Here is a 17,509-nt window from a genome sequence, read left to right on the forward strand (position 1 = left end):
AGGCTGGGTGGGAAAGTGACTCCAGTCGAATGAGGTGGATGAGGAAGAGCAGGATCAGGACCTGAGCCGCTTTCCTGCCTCCAGACCTGCGCCTTTTTGTCTGGGGTTGTTGCGTCATTGTCGTTTCGGGCTTCTTTATTTTGTTTTTCCTACACTTCCTTAATATTTCTCCATCTTTCTGTTTTAAAAAGATGTTTCAGTGAGGTTTTTTTTTAATCTGCAGATCAGAAAGACAGAAACTTAGCAGGAGGTTGTGAGAACGTCAAGAGTGTTGAAGAGGGACTTCCCTGGGGGCGCAGTGGTTAAGAATCCGCCTGCCGATGCAGGGGACACGGGTTCGAGCCCTGGTCCGGGAAGGTCCCACATGCCGCGGAGCAACTAAGCCCGTGCCGCCACAATTACTGAGCCTGCGCTCTAGAGCCCGCGAGCCACAACTACTGAGCCCATGCGCTACAACTACTGAAGCCCGCGCACCTAGAGCCCGTGCTCTGCAATGAGAGAAGCCACGGCAATGAGAAGCCTGTGCATCACAACAAAGAGTAGCCCCCGCTCACCGCAACTAGAGAAAGCCCGCGCGCAGCAACGAAGATCCAACACTGCCAAAAATAAATAAATAATAAAATAAATAAATTTAAAAAAAAAAAAGAGTGTTGAAGAAAACACATGTGCTTTTTATTCCTTTTCCTCTTAAATGGGCGCCCTTGGTAAGCTCCCAGATCGCCTGCCCCTCGAGAATCTGTTGACTTAAATGTGTAGGGCTGAGGCTGGAGGTGTGATGTGGTCTGCAGCCTGTGACGGCGAGTGGAGGCCACAGGGTGACCAGCAGACCAGGTCAGAAAGCCACTCTCTCAGGACGTCCCTTCAGGGTCTCTCCCAGGGGCGGGGGGGTCCCTGCTCTCCAGTGAGAGATGGGGGATCTTCGCCTCTAAGCCCAGCTGGCCCACCAGTCTTTAAATTTCTCTTCTTGAAAATATGAACCAGCTTTCCTTGGGGAAGGCCAGAGAACATGAGCGTTATGGTCAGAAAGACCTTGGCTCTGCTAATCTTCCTCTGTCCCTGTCACACACACACACACACACACACACACACACACACACACACATATCCATGCACTAACTGGACTTTATCTTACAGTGGCTTCCCTATATTTCAAAGTCCATGCTCTAGGGTAGAGCCAACCAGGCTCTCCTTGAGCCCGGCCTCCTTTCCCTACCCCTCTCCACACTCTTAATGCTCCAGTGACACTAAAACACTTGTAGTTGCCCAAAGACATCACACTGTCTGATGCCTTTGTGCTTTTGCCCCTCCTGCCCCACCCCAGCCCCCCAACTAGCATCTCCTCTTCCAGTTCTTAGTCATGCTTCAAAGTCCTTCTCAGCCATCACCTTTACAGAAAGAATTCCCTTTCCCTCCTCCTCTGCCTGGAAAACTTCCGCTTACCCTTGAAGACCGAACTGAAGTGCCCGTCCTCTTGGAGGATAATTCTCATCCAGCCACAGCACTTTCTACTTCCTCTGTTACAGCCCTTGGGACCAAGTCCTTCAAATCAAAGCTGGGGACACAACGTATCATGAGCACACATGTACTCATGGAAAGACAGTGAGATGGAATATTTGAAAGTGGCATTATCCTTAGAAATCCCAAGCCCTGGGGTCACCGTAATCAGAGTACTGCCCATATTCCATCAAAGTATTTCTTCATGTCTGTCTCCTCCAACAGTGAGCTTTGACATGATATTGGTCTCTGGATGCCCAGCACCTATCACACAACCCAGCACGTCTGACTGACAGATGGACTGATTGACTGGCTTACACCTTGCCACCGTTGTTAGCGGGTGCAGAGTAGAGTGGTCCCAATCATAGTGGAATGAATTTAAAAAGAAAGAGGAGGAGGAAGAGGAGGAAAAGGATGGAAGAAAAACAGGAAGGAAAGAGATCCCACCTTCTCCTTTCTCCCTTTACTTCATCCCAGGAGAATGTGGTCCTTCAGACTTTCGTGTATGCTATGAAAACCTGTTCTACATACTTCACAGGATAGAAAAACCAATACAGTAAAGCATTGTGCCACATAAAGAGCTGAATGCACACTGTTGGTGGGAATGTAGAGTGGGGCAGCCACTATGGAAAACAGTGTTGCGGTGGTTCAAAAAACGAAAAATAGGATCCAGCTATTCCACTTCTGGGTGTTTACCCAAAGAATATAAAAACACTAATTTGATAAGATATATGCACTCCTATATTCATTGCAGCATAGCTACCATAGGATCCAGCTATTCCACTTCTGGGTGTTTACCCAAAGAATATAAAAACACTAATTTGATAAGATATATGCACTCCTATATTCATTGCAGCATTAATTACAATAGCCAAGACATGGAAATGATGATCTAAGTGCCTATCAACAGATGAATGGATAAAGAAGATGTGGTACACACACACACACACACACACACACACACACACACACTGGAATACTACTCAGCCATAAAAAAGATGAAAGCTTGCCATCTGCAACAACATGGGTAGATCTTGAGGGTATTATGCTAAGGGTCCAAAATAAGTCAGACAGAGAAAGACAAATACTGTATGATTTCACTCATACGTGGAATATTAAATAAATAGATAAACAAACAAACAAATGCAAAAACGTAGACACAGAGAACAGATCAGTGGTTACTTGAGGGAAAGGGGGTTAGGGAGGGCAAAATGGGTGAAAGGGGTCAACTGCACGGTAAGGGCTGGAAACTAAACTTTGGTGGTGAGCACAGTGTAGTGCATTCCGAAGTCAAAATAGACTGTTGTACACGTGAAACTTACATAATGTGATAAATCAATGTCACCTCAATTTTTTTAAAAAAAGAGCTGTATGCAAATCATGTACAATGCCATTAGCACATCACAGCTGCCATGTCTTGGCCATGGTGCACAAAACTTTGATAATCAGAACTGAAAGGGTGAAGGGGGTGTGAAGAGGGCAAACCCCCAGGGGGCCATCAGACCCCTTCTGGCTTCAAGACCCCAGGAAGCCCAGCGACCTCTTTGACCCCTACATCCCCCTATCCCACCACCTCCAGTCCCCCCTTACAAGTTTGAAAAGTCCTGAAAAACCTTCTACTGAGCCTCCTTTTAATTAAGCACACACACAAAAAGAACCACGCTTGGGTTTTGTCTGTTGTACTTTTGTTCTCGGGTCTGTTTGTACTTATTCAGAAATTACATAATTAAAAAAAATAATATTAAGTAAATGTGCACATCAGCCTGCCAAGCTGCCTGGGCCAAGCTTCACTTGGGAACCCCAGTGACAGCTCCTTTATTTCTCTTACTTGTTTTTAAGCACAAAATATGTCACACCTGGAAGTAATTAGCATAATTTTTACTAATTTATAGCTAATTACACAATTACTTTTCTATGAAAGGTTCCGGAAAGACACTTGAAGTGAGTTTCACCAAATCCAGTGGCGAGAAATTGCTTGAAAACATTTTGTTAGCTTCAAACATTTAGGAGGAGGGAGGGTGGGGGACACCCAATAAAGTAATTCTTTCCTATTTCAGAGTGTTCAAATATGACAGGGATGTAATTTCTCCAGGAATTTGCAAAGCAGAATGTCTAAATGTCTCTGCTAATCCAGCCCAACCAAAAGCGGCTCTAAAAAAGAGCCCCCCGAAAGAGTATTGTCGAGAGTACCTAAGACAGAATCTAGAAGGCACTGCTTTATGACAATTGGTTCCATGATGGAGCTGAAATGTGACGGCCCTTCCTCCAGGAGAAAACCAACCATGTGACAGAATGACGCCTGGCCGGAACCCTGCTCAGCTCCTAAGAAATTGTGACTTCGAGAGGCCGGTGATGGATTCAAGCCTTGGGAACTACGTGACACTCAAAGTCAAGCTCCAGGATGCCAGGACCTGAGTGTGCCATGTTGTCTAAATGGAGCCAGAAGAAACAAAAACATTCTCTAATTCAATTCATTCAACAAACATGTTTTAAGTCTCTACTCAGTGCCCTGTATTCAATGAGAAGACGTAGAAAAGGAAAAATTCCTGCTTTCCCTAGTTGGACTGAGAAGGAAAAAACAGGCCAATCAACCGACAAGTGTGCGAGGACCACTGCTTCAGGCGGAGAGAGGAGCAGAGAAGAAGAATGGGAAGCAGTCCTCACCCGCAGGAGGCTGACAGTCTGGAGACCAGAGATGCACACAGGAAGCGCGTGGCCCAGCCTGGCATCCGTCCCGGGCCAAGCAGTGCCCAGTCGGGTGGCCTCGGACTGCCAGTGATGCCGAAATGGTAAGATGAGGGATGGCACGTGGAAGATGACAGCTAAGAGGAGATGGCGGGGTCCCAACCCTGCGCTCCACGCCGGGGTGGGGGCCACATCGATTTGGCAGAAGCGAGAGCATTCTGACATGTCAGGGCCACCCAGAAGGATGCTGGGGAGCCGGCAGGGTGGATGATGGGTGAGGCTTCCCAAATGGCCTCACGGGAGAGGAGGTGAAGAAGCCAAAAACACCCTTAAACCTAGAGACCAGCCGCCAAGCCCCCAGGAAGGCCCCTGGTGCGCTGAGCTCTGGCCTGTGTGTGTCCCAGGGCTGCATATTTGGTGACGGTCAACAGAAGGGAAGACCTGCCACGCCATCAGGGCACGTAGGAGAGGTTGACGGGGGTGGGGGGGGGGAGGCGAGCGGTAGGAGCACGCATACCCTGCAGGCGTCCTTGGGGGGTAAAACATCTAAGATATTACAAAGGCTAAACAGATACACTGTATATCTGTGGGATTAAAAGTTCATGTTGGGGGTGATCAGGAAAAACTGTCTAAAAACTGGGTGCAGATGGGGCAGGGAGAGGTCAAAGTCGAGACACACGGGTTCAAGGTGTAAGTTCCCAGAAGGCGGGGCCTCGTCTTCCAAGGGATCCTGCCATCATCTCCCCATCTCCTTGAGGTTGATCACTGCTTCCCCCGCGTCGACACGGGTACGTCAGCTTGCCTGTGCTACGGCACGTGTCCCTGCATGAGGATTTATTGGTTTGCAGGTTGGCCTCGCCCACCAGCTTGTGAGTTTTCCGAGGACGGAGGCAGAATTACGCCCCGGGGAACTCCTGCACCCGTCACCACGCAGCAGGCGCTGGGCGAACACGGGTAAAGCTGCGCTGGACTGTTCTGTGATCTGAGGTCTCGCTTCAAGGACCCCAGTGGAGGTGGGAGTGAGGCTCTTGGAAAGTGTCCAGCGTCTGCCAGGCTCACCTCAAGGCTACCGAGAGATTTTAGCAAAGGAATGTCGTCCACCTCCTGCAGGAGACGGATTTTAATGGTTCACACTTGGCATATTTCTCTGAACTTTTTCAAATGACTTTCACAGCCACGGTCCTCTGACCCTTACGCAAACCCTGGGAAGCAGGTAGAGGAAATCATTAATGGCCACGCTGTGCAGGTTCCCTCATTCACTCAACAGGTACACCCGTGCACGTGTGGCCTTGGATCCCAGGTGTTCTAGCACCGGGAAGACAGAGGCCAACGGGCTGGCAAAGGCCCTGCCCTCACCCGGCTTACATTGTCCAGAGAGGACCCAAATAAATAACAAGCTGGTTACCACTCTGATCAAAGCTAAGAAGGAAAAGCAAAAACAGAGTCAGGACTGAGAGACACAGTCCACTGTGCTGCAGGAAACCTCCCCAAGGAGGGGACAGGCAGGATGCGACCTTCCAGGTGAGTATGAGCTGGTCGGGTTAGAACCACGGAGAGAAACTGAGGCCCCAGAGAGGGGCAGGTCTGCAGGGACTGGCTGCCCAGACCTAGCTTTTTATAAACGGATCCGACCGTGAAACCCCTGACCTCCCATTTTCTAAGTAGAGACCCGGATCACAGGAAAGGCAAATTCACACATGTATGCCTGCACGCGCGCACACACACACACACACACACACACACACACACACACACACACACAATCTGTTAGCTCCTAAGGAAGCACCAGACAGGCAGGCAGGCAGGCAGACCACATAGGCAGAGCATCTTAAGGGCAGCAGGAGGACGGGCGGCCCAGCCGGGGTTCTGATCCCCTTTAGGCCTGGGAGGCGCCCCTCGGAGGAGTGCACACCCCCTTCCCAGCAAGACACTGCCACATCCCCACCCTAAACAGAGTTTATGATTCAACAGGGCACGATGAGACTGTTTTGAGATTTCAAAGTCAGCTGGCGGCTTCCTTAGAAGCTTTGGACAATCTGTGGGAAGGTTCTGAATATGCACAAGCCAGTAGCTCTCACTAGCACCCAAGCAAGAGCCTCTGTTTTCCTTTTTCCTCTTTCCCTGCCACAGAAACTCGGATATTCCTTCTTTCCTCTAAACATTGACCCCCTGGTGACTCAGCGGTTGGCTTTCTCCCCTCCACTCAACAGATGCTCTAGATCTCTGCCTTCGAAATTCTCCTTGACCCTGGAAATAGAACACTTCCCTCAATGGTCGAGCACCGCTTAACCTCACACATCCAGACACCGTGAGCCTGATACGAGCAAATTCAAAAGATGGTCAAGGTAAGTCTCCACGCCACCTGCCTGTACAGTGAGTAAGGGGCAGGCTTACTAGGTGCCTTGGAAAGTTCTGGGTCTTTTCCATACACGTTCCCTACTCCTCACTACCAACCTATGGGCAAACTATTACGACTCCTCATGTTACATGTCAGGAAACAGAGACTGACAGTTTCTGTATCTGCGATGCTCACGCGGCTACTAAGAAGCAGAGCTGTGATTCAAACCCTAGTCCGTCTGACTGGAAATCTGGCATCTTTGCACGACAGGGTGATGCTTCTGGCTTTTCTCAGCCTCCATGCCTCGAGGCACCAGCTGTGGAAAGGAACGCTTCCAACAGTAGCGCATTCTGCCCTCCGCAGCTGACACACAAGGGCAAGGTGAAGGTCTCCGAGAGCTGCAGCAGGGCTGCAGGGCCTGGAGGTAAGGCAGGAGCGACTCACCCGGCACAGGAAAGGCTATCTGTGGCCAGGGCTTCTGTGCTGGACCACTGGTGACCAGCGCTGGGGCCGGAAGCTTCATCCACCCAGCTGATGGCCAGGATTCGCTAAGGAGAGCCTTCCCTTCCTGATTTTAGAGCTGGGGATCCCGAGACTGGGGCATCTCAGCTGGTAGGATGACTCACGTCAGAAAACTACCTGGTTTGAGGTCCCATCCTGATCAAGATGAGAAAAGCCCCATTACGAGGGCGAAGGAGACTTTTTCCTCTCCGTGACCTTAACTTCACCGGAATGAGTTTCCCATGTACAAGAAAGTTGGTTTCTGGGGTTGACCGATTTTTCGTATGACACTGTTCATCACGTAGTAAAAGGCACCATGATTTGCAATCCTGAAACCAGGGTCCTAGGCCTGGCCTTGCTCTGACTGTGATAAACTGACGGTGATATTTTGGACAACTTATTTCTCCTCTCTGGGCCTCGATTTCTCCCTCTGACAGGTGAGAGGATGGGGAATATGACCATTTGGGGCCTCCAGGTCTGGAATCCTATCCTTGCAGGGGCTGCCCTGGGACAGCGTTTCCCTCCAAAACATACATTGTCATCGGTTATCAGAGGGGAGGGAGGTGGCACCAGGAAGACAGAAACAAAGGCGCAGCGAGAGGGACAGAGACAGATCAGAGGAGGGACGCTACCTAGCCAGAGGAAGAAAGAACAGTCTGGGAGTGTGGAGAGAACCTTAGAGACCCTGATGTAAGCAGACTCTTGCCAGTATTGCTGGAAACAAATAGTGACAGATCGCTAACATGTTACAGTGAAAATTACCAACATGATGAGACTTTTGCACCATAACCGGCACCTCATGTTATCCCATTAACAAAACTGATGAGACCAAATTGCTAATAGGAGAGAACGTTCATGTTGTATTATATCACTCCTGAACTGCACGGAGCACGTGACCAAGGGGCAAATGAAAAGGAGCGCTGAAATCTCCCAAGAGCCAATTTACCTTGGACAGATTTGGGGGAGGCCCTGGGATATGCCCCCCTCTTCCATCACGTTTAGAAATACCCACATATGCCACCAGGGTCTCTACCACCACCACTCCAGATGTCTGTCCCCACTGCTGAGCTGGGCTGGGAAGGGCTGTCCGTCATTAGGGAGAACAGGAGCCAGCGACCTTTACTGAGTACACAGGGTTCCCTGGCACAGCTGGGGCAGGGTGGGAAAAACAGGAGGACGGTGGTGTGTCTCAGCTTGTACAGACTCCAGCTCACCTCCACCTGCTCCTACAACAAACCAACCAGCAGACTCCCCACTATTTAGACTGTTACCACCCCCATCTGGCCACTGCTTCCTACAACCGGGCCAGAGAGAGCCCCGATTCCTAATTCCATTGTCACAGAAACTGTCAGCTGAGCCCTGGGGGGTGTAAGAAACAGGACACATCTGGTTCTTGGAAGTCTCTGCCTAGACATTTGAAGAGGATCTTTCCTCTTTGGGCCGGGCAAGGATTTCCTGCTCAAACCCAACACAGCCATCAGAGAGGCCCGGATTAAGCATTCACGTTACCCTCACTCCTCTCCAAAGAAAAACTCTCCAGTTACCCCACCGCTTCACGTCTGAGTTGTTTTTTTTTTTTTCAAGTGGAATAACCACTGGCTACCCCACGCTTCTTTCCACCACCCCAGAAAGTAGGGCCCAGCCACGGCTGCCCCGGACATACACCAGAAGTCCCTCAGAAAAGTAACTGGCCAAAGATTATTCTGAGTAATTGAATGGCAAGGGCTTTTATATACCAAACAGGGACTTGTCTTTGTCAAAAATTCTTTACAAAGTACCCAAGTGCTGGGTGTCAGACAGGACAAGTTTTTTAATCATGTTAAAATGATTTATTTAAACGTCAAGCCATGTCACCCCACTTCCTTTCATTTTTCAAACTGTTTGTGTTTTTTCTGGATGATAAATTTATCTTCAGACAGCCTCAATATGACTAATTAACTTTGAAATATAAGAACCAGATGTGTGAGCTGGAGAGCTTTCTGAACTAACGCCAGACAGGCTGGTGGGGTGGTTTTTTTTTTTTTTTTCCTTCTTCTCCCCTGCCTTTCCCCGCCTCCTCATCTTTCCCCCCAGCCCGCGTTCTCTCTCCCTGCTGCCTGCCCTAAAATTACCAAGCGGAGACACGTTGACTACAGAGGATCACAGGACTCCCGCGAGCAACAAGCACCCACTGCTTTTTCTCTGTTCTCCACTCATTAGCCCCTCAGGACCCCACGCTCGCCCTTTGAAAGTGACCCCAGCCCACCTCCCTGTGATGGGCCGAGCTGCCCTGGGAGGAGGCGCTGGGAAGACCCCCCCCCCCGGCCATCCCACCCGTCCCCACTGTAACGATCTATCTGATGTGGAGCGGGGAGCTGCCAGAATGCATTTGCCACATGAAAGGAAGTCACCCTGCACTATGACACATAGTGATTTCTTTTAAAGAGTTTTCCCCTGTGAAAGCCCTCAGATCTGCCTCTTCCCTGTACCCTTTTGATGAGGGAACCGGCGCACAGCACTGGAGAAAAGAGGGCTGGGGTGGAGGCTGGTGATTAAGTCTTTCAACTCTGTAAACTGAAGCGCTTCTCAGTAATGGCCCATCGGGGGGTTGGAAGCCACAGATGTATGTGTGTGTGTGTTCCACTCTCAGGCACAGGATGGCAGCTCAAAATAATTGGGCGATAGCGGACATAAAGATTCATTTTTCCAGGAGTCACGTGTCTGAGTTAAAGGGCCCAGAGGGAATGGCGTGAGCTGGGTGCCTCGGTTTCCCCATGTAGCCGCGACAGCCTCTTCCACCCCATCTCTCCCCCCGAAGCAGGCTGTGAGGATGTGAGATCACAGACGCGAGAGTGTTTTGAGTGCTTTGAAAGACAGGCTATACATCCTACGGGATTATTAGGATAACTACCCCTGTTATTATATCATCATGACTGTGATCATTATCGTGCCTCTTGATGTCTGAGATTTTTCACCTGGGATAATCTCAGTTCCTCAGCACGTCAGGCGCCAACCAGAAGAGATAAACGGTGCACTCGATTCTCGTCCTTTTCAGCAAGAATACCGACAGGACACCTTGCTGGGCCCAGCGAGAGGAAAATCCCCCTCCTGACGCCTCGGACTCCACGCTGCTGGCAGAGAAGGCCTCGGTCACTGACAAACACCTGTGCTGTTGAGGGGACAGAGGGCCAAGTGGAAGTCCCCTTCCCTTCACTAGAGAGCAAGGCAGGTGAGAGGCCGGGAAGGGTCCCTCGGGGCTCCCTGCCGGCCTCCCCTTAGGGGGCCTGCCTGTCTCTCTTTAAAAAGCCTGGCTCCCCGCTCTGAAAACAGGACAGAGATGGCATCAAGCAGGTCGGACTCTCAAAAATATCACGAGCTGGGGCAGGTCCCCTGGGGTCCCCTGCTTCCTCTTCCCCGACCCTGGCCCCCACAGAACACTTCCTTGCTTTCAGCAGTGTTGTCACCTCATCCCCAGTGAGGAGGTGTCTCCTCCCTTAAAGAGGCGTTTGCATTGGAGCAGGAGTTTCTGGGAACTCACGAAGGAAAAAGGCCTTCAATAATTCAACAGGCAAAGAAATGAGGAGGAGGGGGAAGAAGGCAGGGGATGGGGTGGGAGAGAGCACACTTCACACTTCTCAAATCAAGTCGTGCCTGGCCCGAGGCTGAGACAGCACAGTTCAGAGGCGGACGAGGGACCGGAAAGGGTGGGGGTGGATGGGAAGGTGACACGGACGAGGTCAGCCTGGCAGTTCCCCAACCCCCTGCTTGGGAGTCAGAGAAGACCCAGTTATCCGGTGTGGGTCTCAGAGCTGCCCTATGTCTCTGAAGACATCAGCGTCAAGCCCACCTGAACCTCTTGGTGAATGGGAGAGAGAGGTGTAGGACTACTGAGCCCTGCAGCTTTCTTGGGTGTCTTCCGACACCCCGGGGCAGACACACGGACCAACAGACGGGCAAACAGTGCAATCGTCCAGTAAGAGCTTCCCCCACCAGAATTATATTTCCACTGCAGCAGCACGAGCCCTGCATCCTTGGAGACCAAAAGACCTGGACTCCCCTCTCCTTCCCCACACCGGCACCCCTGGTCTTCACCTCAAGAGGGCACCTTCTCAGAGCCCTGAATGTCCCGTCCACCGGACTCCCTGGCTGAGCTCTTTCTATAGCACGCCTGCCCACTGCCCCAGGGGAACAATATTCAGATAAGTTTCTGACTATTAATAACATTTCCCACTGTGTCAAACTAAGATAATGATGGAAGTGACCAGAGTGTGGGATCTCTGATTAAGTGATGGGGACCAAGTCAGTCTGGGAAGCCAGCAGACTGGGAAAGGGAGGCCCTGGGTCCCCTGGGGGGCTGTGCCGGGGTTGTCCCCTCCTGTATTTCCCACCTGAGACCTTCCCCTCCCTCCTGCTGCATTCTCTCCCCAGTGGAACTCGAATCTTGGCTGATGAGCCGGGAGGCTGCCCTGAGTTCCGGCCAGGGGAGCCCACCCCCGAACACCCCTCCATCGCCCCGGACCCAGCCAGCATTCTTGGAGACCAAAAGACCTGGATTCCCTCTCCTTCCCCACACCGGCACCCCTGGCCTTCTCCCACTAAGTGAACATAACAAGCAAAGAAACTTGACACTGTAACAGACAGGAGCCATGATTCGGGGGCTGTCAGCCTGGATGTCTCAGGGACCCGGGATCGGACGGCCAATCCGCTGTCCAGCCCGAGATACTCCATAAAGTAAAGCCTCAGGATCAAGAAGCTGCCATGGCCCCATTCCTTCCTCAGCTCACGCTGGAGTTCTTTAAAGCCTGCCTCACCGCTGTCTCCCTCTCCAGAAAGCCTTTCATGCAGCCTCGCCAGACTGACATTTTGACAAGTTGCCACGAGTGACATCTGATTTGTACAAATTTCAAGACTAATAAATCTACCTGTCAAAGCGGAAACTTTAAAAGGAGCTAAGCCCAGCGGGTATAGTTTAACAGAACTCAAGCTGATGAAACTGTAGGATGGAGAAATTATATCTGTCACAATCCACCCACATTAGTTCTGCAGAAATGTTGGCAACTGAAACAAACGTCTTTCACAGGCATTACCGGAAAAAAAAAAATTTAATTAAAAATACATTTTCTTAATCAAAAAAAGGAGATTGTTAATACCCCGAGTAACAAGTAACAGTTCTATTTGTAAACTAACAAATTTTATGTATTTAGTTTAATTTTGTTGCAGATGTGAGAGGTGGGTTTCCTCCTGCCTCTTAAGCCGTGTGTCCCTGGAATCTGGACTTTCCATTCAAGCTGGGGCCCATCAATCACATGGCTCCCGGCTGCCTGCCTCTGGGATGGATGGGGGCGGGTGCGCAAGCTGCACTGAGGCTGACGCCCGGCCCGGAGCCCTGCATCCTGGCCCGGCCGCGGTCTCCTCCATCCCCGGGCACTGAATCACTTCCTCCACTGCCCTCCGGCCTTGACCTGGAGCCCGTGGTCTGGCCCTCCATTCCTGGCTTTGCTGTGGGATTTTGATTTTCTAGAATGTGAATGCTGTGGGGTAGGGAGAGGGGGAACTAAGGCCAGAAAAACTTATAAGTCTGGCTAACTTTTTATTTTTATCTTATCTTTCCTTCCTGTCTCTGACAAGTCCACTTTTGCTCTGAATCATCATGTCAGAAATGGGGAAGCCAGAATTCTCCCCTGAGAGAAAGAAACTCCGGGGGGCAGGAGGCCTAAGCATTCCCACACACCTAGGAAATCCAAGGACGGTAATGAGTCTGAAAGAGAACCCCTCGCCATGTTCTCTGCCCTTCCCCGTACCTCCTGCACCCCCAAAGCCAGAAGGGCTCCCAGCTCCTAGGGGTGGCCTCCACCTGCCCTGAGGGGTGAGCTAGTTTCTGTTTGAAGGCAGCCTCAACAAGCCAGATCCTCTACATAATCGTTGTTATTACTACTGCTTTTCCTCCTGGGAGTTCAAAATGGGATCTCATTTGCCCTCTCACTCATATGGTTAAGAAGCAAGCAGGCAGGACAGAGAGGACCTTTGTTCTCACGTTTAGCTAGAGGCAGCGGGGCTGAGGTCACTCAGCACTTCGGGGTAGGGCCAGGCTCCAGCTCAAAGACCACGTGGCCTGCCCCCTCTCTCCCCACATGGGCTGCTTCTGCCCTCCAATTCCGGAGCTTCTGCCTCATATTCCCTTGGCTGGAACGATATCTAGAAGCTCACACCTTCTTTTCTATGTCTTGGCCCACGCTGGGAGCTGGCTATGCGAGAGTGGTGATAACAAGGGTAATAATGCTACAGCGGGTGTCAGGGAGTCTGTGTCAGGACTAAAGGGGGTGAGGGTGGAGGGCACGTGACAGTCAGAGAGGCTCCCAGAGACCCGGAGTAGCTCTTTCAGATCAGGCAACGCAATGCCAATCTGTCCGCCGTGATCTAGTCCTACCCAGTTCAATACTTTTCACTGTTCATTGGATGTTTGTTAAGCAGATTCCACGTACAACGCTCAGCTCCTCGCCACGCGAGCTATGGAGACGTACCAAACATGATCCCTGTCCCAAGGGAGTCTACAGTCCACATGGGGTAATGTAAACAGGAGGACACAGAACAAAATAGATCCTGATCAAGAACAAGGTGAGTTCAAGTACAGGCCTGGGGAGTGAAGAGGCTCTAAACCAAGCCTGGCCTCTGAGTGGCTGTGTACCTTGGGAAGAACGTCCCCTCTGTAATGAGATGGTGACCAGATGATCTGAGGGCCCCTGCATTTGCTGTGGGTTCTTGAGAGGAGGCAGGATTATACACGTGAAAGCTCTTTGTAAGTGGTAACCACTTATGCAATGGCCGATTGTCATTGTCAGCGTGGACAGGGGCGAACAGACCTATCTTCGCCGGAGGTCAGGCTAAGATCCAGCACCCACACAGCTGATGAAGAGGTGGATGAACAAACGGATGAGAAGACAGGTTGGGTGGGGCTCTGAGGAAGGACGGAATTCAGTCGTGCTCTGCCCCCACCCTGCCAACAGCACCCACCCACAGCCTGACCTGCAGCTCCCAGCCTCTCACCACGCCAAGGCCCCAGGGGGGTGAGAGCAGCAAGACCAGAGAGAAACCCCAATATTGCTTTTTCCAGGCAGCGTTGTGGCAAAGCCCATACACGACGACAGCTCTTCTTGGACGTGGGTGACCCCGAAACGTAATTAGAAATCTTGGGGTAGGACCCCAGGTCACAGAGCCACGGTCTCCCAGTGTCTCCCACCGTCCCACCTGGGGAAGCGCCAAGGTCACCATGCTTTCAAGGCACAGAATTCTGAGAGGCGTGCAGGTGAGTCAGGCTTCACAGGTAGGTGTCTGGGGGAAGAGGGACAGGGGACAACTCTGCTAGAATTTGCTAAGTGGCCCGTGTGTTGATTACACCAAAGACCTCATGCTCCTGGAACATTAGGATTCATTATCAGCATGAATCAGCCACCGACCTATCTGATTCATACATTTGCCTTTAATCAAAGAAACCCTTGCAAGATGGTTATTGGGAAACCGAAACATGGAGAGGTTTGCTGTCCTGTGTGCAATCACACAGCCAGCCAGTTGCAGATTTAGAAACTGCTGGGTTGAGTTTTCCTCTGAGATCGTTGCTTTGTTTCCCTTTTCCCTCAGCAAGATGGTCCCTCCAGGGAAAGGCTCAACCGTGCCAAATGTGACTAATAAAAAAAAAATTGTTTGAAGGGTTTTTTTCTAGAATAAACATTTCACTTTATATTTTATTGGATTAGCGTTTGCTAACTTCCAGAGTTTCTCGCCTAGCAAATTGGAGACCGTTTCCCTTATGTAATGAGCTTCCCCATGTTTGGACAAGGTGAGTCAAGCCTTAGAAAGGCGGCAGGCACACTGCACGCCATCGAGAGCAGCCCAGAGCAGGCCCGGATGGAGGGCGAGGCCCAGGCTGGGAGCTGCAAGCCCAGGGGCCCTCCTTTCCCTGCCGACAGAGGCAGGCGCGGGGCTTTGCCCCTGGACGCAGTCTGGCCCCGCTTCTGTAGCCGCTGCCTCCTGTCCGGGGTCCATCACCCCCACGGCAAGAGGAACACCAGTCTGAAGAATGGGGCCGTCTCCTTCTACCACCTGTAGGCAGCATTGTGGGTTTCACAACTCAGGAGAAAAGAAAAAGCAAAAGAAATCTTGAACTGTTTTTCAAGTGTTCTGGGTCTTGGCAAACCCCAAAATGCCTTTTGCCAAATGCTTTTTCCCTTAATTTTTAAACCTCGGGTGTATTTCCAGAACAATCCAATCCATCTGCTTCTGATTCATTTACACTTAACTCATTAGGAGGCTCTTGCGTAAGGAGCCGTCTGACGTCCCCAAGAGCCCTGGGTGAGGGATTCTTCTCCGCTCTTTGAATCAGAGGGGGGCATCTTGCCAGCTGGGTATGGAGCACAAGCCCAGAAAAATGGAAAGCCTGGCTTGAAACCCCAAGTCCCTGGGCGGAGAGTAGGCTCCCTGGTGTCCCACCCATCATCCGTCACACTCTGGTCTTCCCATCAGATTATCATCGTTATTGCTGTTATTGTCATTCAGGATACAGCAAATGGCCACATATTATTGTGAAAGGGTTTGCATTGTATTCCAATATGTGCCGTTCTTCATTCATACACTCTAGACTCATCTGCTCAGACATTAAACAAACACTCCCAACCAATTGTGGACCACCAGTGGGGCCCCGGGTGGGGTATGCGATAGAGGACTTACATCTAAGCACCAATCCCATCCCAGCTTGCCTTCTACAGAGGCTTTGAGCTCTACCAGGAATCCCAGGAGAGGAGATGTGGGCAGAGAGCAGCTTCCCGGGCAGAAAGCAAAGTTGGAAAAAAATAAGGATGGTCCAGAGCGACACACAAGAGAAAGAGATGGCTGGTTTCCAGGGGTATGAGTGACTGGCCACTCTAAGCCACAGCTCCTGCCGCATCACAAAAATCACCCAACTTCACTAGAAAAGAGGCTTTTCTCTCCTACCTTCTATTCTTCATTATCAGCATTCTCACTACTGCCTTTCTTCAACAAAATTAATTTTTAAATGTATGGAGTGCCTTCTCTAGGCTCAGCCCTGGCCTGTGCCGGGAGCCACAGGGGATAGAAGAGGAAGTGAAATGGCCTTCCCTGGAGGATTTACAGCCCATCTGGGGAAACTGTCCATTTCTCATGAGTGTGTATTACTAGCTTCTGGCCAAATAAGCAAGGCACTGGGAGACTACAAAAGGTGTCCACCAAAGAGAGAGATCTCATGAGCTCGACTGGTCAGGAGGTGGCTTTCAAAGGAGCCAGGCTGGAAGATGAGTGCTTGGCTAGGAGGAGAGGAAGAGGTATATAGTAAGTCCCCTACATACGAGCGAGTTCAGTTCCAAGAGTGCGTTCCTAAGTCCAATTTGTTCGTAAGTCCAGCAAAGTTAGCCTAGGTACCCAGCTAACACAATCGGCTGTATACCAATGCTTTTACTCTTGCTCTAGGACATCCTGGGCTTAAAATAAAGATACTGTACTCTATACAGTACTGTACAGTAAAGTACACAAAAGCACAACCACTTGTAGAGGATGCATGCACGTGACAATGTACTCCAGACACGTGAACTAACTTACGTGATTGAATATGCAAACACATGTTCACATCTTTGAAATTTTGCAACTTAAAATTTCGTTTGTAGGGAACTTGCTATATGCCCGGAGGAGGAAACAGGAATGAAGGCTCATTGATGGGAAAGATCCTAGCGTGCTTATGAGACAATAAGAGCAACCACATTGAGAAACAGAGGCAAGTAAATGGAAAAGTAGGGAGTAGGTGATTCAGCTAAGAAGTCTGGATTGAATAGCAAAAGGCGAGAGTGAGTCACTGGAGGGTTCTGAGCAGGAGAGGAAGCCGGAGAGAGCAGTGGTTTTGGGGAACAATCTGGTGTTAATGTACCAGGTCGACTGGTGTGGAGAAAGGCTGAAGGCAGGAAGCCAGCAGGAATCTGTTGCCGTATGTTGGACATGACACGACAGTGACCTAGAATAGGGTAATGGCCATGAGAAAAGAAAGAACAAATGTTATGAAGAGAGAATCAACTGGACTTGATGACTCTGTGGCCGGAGGACCCTAAAGAATATGGGGAAGAGTTAAGATAACACAAAAACCCAGGAGTTGATCAAGTGAGGAAGAACATTTTCAACTACAGATGACGTTTATGAAGCATTTAGCCTGTGCCAGACATTGAATACTTGGCGTGAATTATCTCAGAGTCCTTACCATCGTTATCCCTGCTTTACTGATGAGCGACCGGGGCTTAGAAGGGTTTATTGATTTTCCCAAATTCATGCAGAGAAAGGGTGGGGACGCTAGCATTTAACCACATTAATCGGCTGCCTCGGCTCCTGGTGTCTTCCTAAACCAACCCGCCATCCTCTTTCCCTCTTCTCCTCACTGACTCTCACACACCCCATGCTCACTCACACACCTTAATCCTCTGCTTACAGAAATCCAGATCAGGCCTCAACTCCTTCTGGAAA

At 50.5% G+C, this 17,509-nt stretch overlaps 1 long non-coding RNA gene across 2 annotated transcripts in view; it reads right to left on the reverse strand.

Moving 5' to 3' along the window:
• The window catches only part of LOC102973564 (uncharacterized), an 82,893-nt gene that overhangs the window by 49,576 nt on the left and 15,808 nt on the right, over positions 1-17,509 (reverse strand). Inside the window, exon 4 of one of the 2 annotated variants that reach the window (XR_008616235.1) lies at positions 16,519-17,009. The exons of the other annotated variant lie outside the window; for it this stretch is intronic. This is a non-coding gene — a long non-coding RNA (uncharacterized lncRNA). Of the gene's footprint in view, positions 1-16,518; positions 17,010-17,509 lie in introns of those variants that run through there. 2 annotated transcript variants of the gene reach the window in all.

Source organism: Physeter macrocephalus, chromosome 20, assembly GCF_002837175.3.
Source record: "Physeter macrocephalus isolate SW-GA chromosome 20, ASM283717v5, whole genome shotgun sequence".
NCBI lineage: Eukaryota > Metazoa > Chordata > Mammalia > Artiodactyla > Physeteridae > Physeter > Physeter macrocephalus.